Source organism: Humulus lupulus, chromosome 9 (genome assembly GCF_963169125.1).
Source record: "Humulus lupulus chromosome 9, drHumLupu1.1, whole genome shotgun sequence".
NCBI classification, from domain to species: domain Eukaryota; kingdom Viridiplantae; phylum Streptophyta; class Magnoliopsida; order Rosales; family Cannabaceae; genus Humulus; species Humulus lupulus.
Window position 1 is genome coordinate 130,110,537 of NC_084801.1, and position 8,040 is coordinate 130,118,576.

The following is an 8,040-nucleotide window of genomic DNA, read 5'->3' on the forward strand; positions in this document are numbered from 1 at the left end:
AAAAATTTGATGATCAAAGGGTTCAGATTGAAATTTCACTTCTCTTTCAAGAATCAACGTTTTTCTCACAAACTTCTCATACCGTTCTTGAGCTAAAAAATTTATAAACCTTGTTTCATCAAACTCCTGCTCTGGTGTGTCCTCCATTTGTTGAGATGCAGAAGCTTTGCCTTTACCTTTATCCTTCGACTTCCCATCCTTAGTCTTAGGATCCATAGTATCTATGCTCTCAACAACACAAAACCCAAAAAAAAAAATTCGGCAACACCTCCCCTTAAATTATATACTTTCCTTCTTCAAAATCACCCTATAAATCCAATATCACAGAACAAAATACCCAAATTCCACAGATCACAACAGCATAAACCAATTTCTACCTAAAGACAAGCAACATTTGAACCCAACCCCAAATGTGGAAAGAACCTTGAACTTAAAATGAGTGAAAACACTTACTAGCCTTAGAAATGGCCTTCCACGTACTTGAATGACCAAAAGCCCCTTGAAAATTTGAACTTTCTTCAAGAAATTTGAAACTTTGATTTTTAGGGTTCAAAAAGTTGATTTTGAAATTCTTTATGGTGGGAAGAATTGGATCAATGGGAAAAATGGTTGAAAGAAGAGAGAAGATGATGAAGAAAGGTGGAAAAATATGGTGGGATTTCTTGGAGGAGGCTTTAATAGAGGATAAATGGTGGTTTTTGGGGTGTTTGAATAGAGAGAAAACATAATGTTTAAAAAATGAGGGTTTGGGGAAAAAAAATTTGAAACCCAGCCTGTTTAAAAGAAATCTGATGATTAAGGGCGCTGTAGTGCTACTTATATAGCCATAGCGCTACGTGGACAATTCTGGGCAATTTCGTTTTTGGAAAGAGCGTCGTAGCACTGCTTTTCTATTTAGAAAACCTTTGGGCTCTGGAAGTAGTGTTGTAGCGCTACCTGGATAGCGCTTTAGCGCTACAACTTCGAAAAAAATAAAAAAAAATTAAGCATTTTCTTGTAGAACCATTGCGTTTTTCACGGTTTATAAATTACATCAAAAAATTTCCTAATTAAAACTAAAAATAACTAAAGCATAAATTCCCTAAAACCTTGTTCCAAACAAAATAAAAACAAAGAACATAAAGTTAAAATAAAATAACAATAAACATAGGAATGCCTCCTAAGAGCATTGTCTTTAACGTCTTTTAGTCGGACTCTTGTTTTCATTCAATTCAGAGTGATTCCATATTCACCACAGACTTGCATTTCTCCACCGGACCTTCCAAATAATGCTTTAATCTCTGACCATTCACCTTAAAGTGTCCCGTCTTCTCACTATGAATTTGCACTGCTCCATATGGAAATGAAGCAACTATTGTGTATGGTCCTAACCATCTCGACTTCAATTTACCGGGAAAAAGCTTAAGTCTAGAATTGAATACCAGTACTTTGTCTCCCAATTGAATATCTTTCCTAAGTATGCGCTTATCATGAAAGGGCTTCGACTTATCTTTATAAATCCTCGCATTCTCATAAGCTTCATTTCGGAATTCATCGAGCTCGTTCAACTCCATAAGCCTATTTTGTCCCGCCATAAAGAGGTCAATGTTTAACTTTTTCACAACCCAGTAAGCTATGTGCTCAAGTTCCACCAGTAAGTGGCATGCCTTACCAAACACCAATCAATATGGTGAAATACCGATAAGAGTTTTGAATGTTGTACGATAAGCCCCAAGTGAATCTTCAAGCTTTTTCGACCAATCCTTCCTTGATGTATTTACAGTCTTTTCCAAGATGCTTTTAATCTCCCGATTTGACACTTCGGCTTGACAATTTGCAAGTGGATGGTAGAATAATGCCTTTCGACGATGAACTTCGTAACGAGCACAAAGAGCAGTAAATGACTTGTTGCAACAATGATTCCCTCTATCACTAATAATTTCTCTTGGACTACCGAACTGGGTAAAAATATTTTTGCGAAGGAATTTAAGTACCTCTTTATCATAATAATTAGGAGTTTCTGCAGCTTCTACCCATTTAGAAAGATAATCCACTACAATCAGAATGTACTTATTATTATAAGATGACGGGAAAGGTCCCACAAAGTCTATTCCCCACACATCAAACAACTTAACTTCCAAAATACCAGTCATTGGCATTTGATCTCTTCTTGATATATTACCGGTTCTTTGACAACGATCACTACTCTTGACAAAGACATTAGCATCTTTAAATAATGTAGGCCGATAAAACCCACATTGCAGAACTTTTGTTGTTGTTCTTGTTCCTCCGAAATGATTGCCACAATGCAAAATCTGACAATGAGTAAGAATGGAAAGCATTTCTTCTTCTAGGACACATCTTCTAATCACTTGGTCAACACAATGACAAAAAATAATGGGCTCATCCCAATAATAATGCTTAACTTCCAAATAGAACTTTTTAAGTTGCTGCCTTGACATGTCAGGAGGCACAACCTTCGCTACCAAATAATTAACATAATCAAACCACGGTAGCTTTTCTTCTTCGTCAATCAAAAATAACTATTCATCCGGAAAGTTGTCATCAATTTGTACATTTTTCTTATTAAGATATCTAGATAGATGGTCTGCCACTAAATTTTCTGTCCCCTTTTTGTCACGAATTTCCATATCAACCTCTTGCAATAATAGGACCCATCAAATCAAGCGAGGTTTTGCATCCTTCTTGATCATAAGGTACTTAATAGCATAATGGTTTGTGTAGACAATAACCTTATTACCAATTAAGTATGGCCTGAACTTATCAAACGCAAAAACAATTGCAAGTAGCTCCTTCTCAGTAGTTACATAGTTTAATTGAGCATCATTCAAGGTCCTACTAGCATAATAAATTGTTCGGAAAACCTTGTCAACTCATTGCCCCATAACTGCTCCAACTGCATAATCACTCGCATCGCACATCAATTCAAAGGGAAGTTCCCAATTGGGTGGTACCACAATCGGTGTAGTGATCAATTTCTCTTTCAAAGTATTGAAGGCTCTTTGGCAATCAGCATCAAAATTAAATTGTACTCCATTCATTAATAGTGTAGAAAAGGGTTTAGAAATCTTGGAGAAATCTTTAATAAATCTCCTATAAAAGCCAGTGTGGCCAAGAAAACTCCGTACACCCTTAACTGAAATTGGAGGAGGCAAGTTCTCAATAGTTGAAACCTTCGCACGATCTACTTCTATGCCTTTGTTGGAAATCTTATGGCCCAAAATAATTCATTCACTCACCATAAAGTGACATTTTTCCCAATTCAGGACCAAATTAGATTCTTCGCATCTCTTTAACACCTTCTCCAAATTCTGTAGACACATATCAAATGATGGGCCAAAGACCAAGAAATCATCCATAAATATTTCAATGCTCTTCTCCACCATATCAGAAAATAATGACATCATGCATCTCTAAAAAGTAGCAAGAGCATTGCATAAACCAAATGACATTCTACGAAAAGCAAATGTACCATAAGGAAAAGTAAAAGTTGTTTTCTCTTGATCTTCAGGTGCAATAGGTATTTGGTGATAACCAGAATACCCATCTAAAAAATAATAGAAGTGATGGCCCGACAGTCTATCAAACATTTGATCAACGAAAGGCAGTGGGAAGTGATGTTTCATTATTGCCTTATTTAGCTTTCTGTAGTCAATACAAATTCTCCACCCTGTCATTGTACGAGTTGGAATTAACTCGTTATTCTCATTTTTGACTACTGTCATTCCCCCTTTTTTCAAAACCACTTGTACTAGGCTTACCCACAAACTATCCGAGATTGGATAAATAACACCAGCATCTAACCACTTCAAAAGTTCTTTTCGACCCACCTCTTTCATAGCAGGATTTAACCTCCTTTGAGCATCAATACTAGCCTTACTGTCCTCCTCCATGAGAATACGGTGCATAACAGTAGATGGGCTAATTCTTCTTATATCAGCTAAAGTCCAGCCAATGGCCAATTTATGAGCTCGATGTACTCTTAATAATTTTTCCTCTTCAACAGTAGATAATGAAGCAGAAATAATAACAAGGAGAGTATCATTCTTACCCAAATAAGCGTATTTAAGATGATCCGGTAAAGTTTTCAATTCAAGTACTGGTGGTTTCTTTATAGATGGTAGTGGTCTCTCAGGCCCTTATCCAAGTTCCTCATATTTCTTCTTATAAATAGGTCCAGCGGAGTTTAGCCAATGTCATATTCCATAACCTCAATACCATCACAGTCTTCCCCTCCTTGCGCAATAAGGCTCATCTTAAGCGGATCTTCAACACGTTGTCTCATTGACAATTGTTCCTCAATTACATTTACACTAAAGCAACTACACTTGCGCTAGGATACTTCAAAGCCTGGAACACATTAAATACAACTTTATCACCTTGCACCTTTAGCCTTAACTCTCATTTTTGATCATCTATCAAGGCTTGACCAGTGGCTAAAAATAGTCTTCCCAAAATAATTGGAACATCTTCATCTTCTTCCATATCAAGAACAATAAAATCAGCGGGAAAGATGAATTTGTCCACTTTGACAAGAACGTCTTCAATAATACCTCGAGGGTGTGTCAATGAACGGTCAGCCAGTTGTAGAGTAACCGTAGTGGGTCTAGCTTCCCCCAAACCGAGTCTTCAAAATACAGACAGTGGCATTAGATTAATGCTTGCACCTAGATCACATAAAGCCTTCTCATAATGAAAATTCCCAATGGCGCAAGGTATAGTGAAGCTGCCTGGATCTCTCAACTTTTGAGGAAGTTTTTTTGAATTATGGCACTACACTATTTTGTCAAAGCCACAGTTTCATAATCCTCTATTTTTCTCTTATTAGACAATATCTCATTCATAAACTTCACATAACTAGGCATTTGTTCAAGTGCTTCTTCAAAGGGAATGTTAATGTGAAGTTACTTAAATACTTCAAGAAATTTGGAGAATTGCTTGTCAATATTTGCCTTTCGGAACCGCTGAGGGTAAGGAATCTTGGGTGTCGACTCGGTGTATTTTGGTGTCTCTTTCTTTGGAAGTCTTCAGTAACCTCCTCTTGTGCTGGACTAGGTATAGGTTGATCTTCAATCTTCTTACCATTGTTTTCTACTGTAGGCCCCTCATATTTAGTCCCACTCCTCAAAGTGACAGCTTGACATTGCTCTTTGGGATTCACCACAGTTGAGCTAGGTAAAGCCCCTTGATTACGATCCGCCATTAACTTTGCAAGGTGGCCAACTTGTGTTTCTAAGCTTTGAATGGAGGATATGGTTTCTATCATAAATTGGCTCAATGAATCAGCGGATACCTCTTGTTAGTCATGTGAGACGGTGGTTGTTGATGTGGCGGCATTTGTAGCCTTTGATTATCATAAAAGGGCCTTGGGTTTAGCCCATAAGATGGTCTATGTGGAGGATATTGAGGTGGATTTGGATGATACTGTGGTTGGTGCCCTTGATTATTACTCCATGACAAATTAGGATGGTTCTTGTATGCTGGAGTATAATTGTTAGGGTATGGGTTGTTATTCGGTTGCCTTGGGAAATTGCCTATGGCTTGAACCTGTTCAAGTGGGATATCATCAACCGAATAAGAACTCGTCGCTAGACATTGCTGAAAGTGATGAGGGCCTCCACATGTCTCACAACTGAGAGAAGCAGATTGTAGTTGCATCGCTTGAGCTGAACTGTTGTTTTGTTGTTGTATTTGTTTTGTTATCAAAGCAATTTGAGCAGTGAGCATAGCAATAGGATCAACTTCTAGAACTCCTGCCACATTCTTATTTTCTTACTCAGATGGCCAATTATAATTATTCATGGCCATCTCCTCTAAAATCTCATAAGCTTCGTTAGCGCTTTTACTCATAAATGCTCCACCTGCTGCTGCATCTATGATAATTCTTGTGTTTCCCCTCAATCCATTATAGAAAGTGTGCACCAACATCCATTTCACTATACCATGATGTGGACATTTTTGCAGCAGCTCTTTAAACCTCTCCCAAGCGTCATATAAAGATTCCCCCTCAAATTGACAGAAATTATTTATTTCACCTCTAATCTGTGCTAATTTAGCAAGATGAAAGTACTTAGCGAGAAATTTTTGAGCAAGGTCCTCCCATGTCAGAATGGAATTGGCTTGCAGCGAAATCAACCAACTTTTAGCCCTGTCTCTCAACGAAAATGGGAATAGACTCAAACGAATTGCATCATTACTTACTCCGTTCATTTTGAAAGTCTCACATAACTCCAAAAAGTTGGTAATATGGAGGTTCGGATCCTCATTAGGTAACCCCCCCCCCCCCCCCCCCCCCAAACTGAACACAATTCTGAACCATTTGAATAATTGAGGGATTGATCTCAAAATTATTTGCCTCCACAATAGGTGGGCGAATACTAGAATGTACCCCTGTAACAGTAGGGAGTACATAGTCCCTCAAAGGTAAGTCTGCCTCAGCTGCAGCGTTCCCCGCATTACCCTAATTCAGATTATTATTAGCAACATTGTTGAAGTTCTGGGCCATCTTTTCAAGTCTTTTCTGTTTTCGTTCTCTTTTGCAGGTCTTCTCAATCTCAGGATCAACAGGTGCTAGTATTTTCGACCCCTTACGTCACATAAAAATAGGTCACCTGAAATTGAGAAATTTAAAAGCAACTCAATTTAGAAAACGTTAAATGAAAACCAAAGTATATCGAAAAACAATTATATTTGATATTGATTATTAGTCCCCGGCAACAGCGCCAAAAACTTGATTTGTAAATTCTATACGCAAGTATACATGGTCTTGTCAAGTAATAAAGTCTGTAAGAACAAAGATCGTCCCACAAAGACTATTAACCAATTACCAATAATTGTTTTTCACTTTATGTTTGGTGATTAAAATTAAGATGAATAATTCTAAACTATGAACTTAATTTAAATAACTAGAAGCAGAATAATAAATTAACAAATTAAAAATCAATAATGAAAAACCTAGGAATAAATTTCATCAACTTTTCATTCTATTAATTTTATTAATCCGTTCTAAATCTCTTCTTCCTATTCTAATAGCAGGTTAACATAATCGATTCTTATTCTTTTTCAAGATATAAGATCTCAGCCTATATGCAGGTTTTCTATATTTATGTGATAAACTTAAACATATAGAAGACATTAAGTATGAAAACCTAATTACTACACAAGTCATACAAGTACTTTCGTCCAATATGCAACCTATGTCTATATAATGATAGCATATTCAATTCTGATCTTTCGAATTTTGAATCAAAACCATTAAATCAAGTAAATAGTGATCAAGTATTTACTAGCATTAAACAAACATCATAATAGAGAAGAAGTATCAATAGAACATCATAATAAAATTAAATTAAAATTCAAGTGATTCCATTAATCCCTAGATAAAAGTTTTAGTTCATAGATAACACAATGACAATAAAATTCAAATAATTGTTCATAGAAAATAACCTAAAGAATTCAGATGAAGAAGAAATCTAGAAAGTCATAAATCGGAAAAAGAAATCTAATTACAGCAGTCTTTTCTAGATCTAGGGTTTATAAAACTAAAGTTTCCTTTCTAATTCGCAGAATAATGTCCCTTAAATAGTTTTCCAATGCTCCCAAGTGAAAAGACCGTTTTGTCCTTCAAAAAGTGGCTAAAAATCTCAAAACCGCGTTGGTAGCGCTAGGTCTTAGGCGCTGTAGCTATCGACAGTGCCATATTGCATTAGAAATTGTTTCACTAGCACTGTAGCGCTAGTAATGTAGTGATGTAGCGCTAATCTTCAGATCTTGGTAGCGTTGTAGCGCTAGGGCGCTATTAACAAATTCAAATGCTTTAAATGTCTCCTTTCTAGCATTGTAGAGCCACTTTGATAGCGTTGTAGCGCTATTGATAGAATCACTACTCGGACATATTGCTCCCGATAGACACGATTTTCTCCAAAATAACTCCATTTTCTTCCACTTTCACTTCATTCCACTCTTATCACCATCTTAGCATCAAAAACCTGAAACATGAACAAATGGGAATAATTATGCAATAAAATAGCCCTAAACTAA

General features: G+C 36.6%; 1 non-coding gene across 1 annotated transcript; it reads left to right on the forward strand.

The window, feature by feature from the left end:
• The first annotated feature begins 5,938 nt into the window (after window positions 1-5,938).
• LOC133802855 (small nucleolar RNA R71) lies at window positions 5,939-6,044 on the forward strand. Its single transcript, XR_009877602.1, has one exon. It is a non-coding gene; the product is annotated as a small nucleolar RNA R71 (small nucleolar RNA).
• The last annotated feature ends 1,996 nt before the right edge of the window (window positions 6,045-8,040 follow it).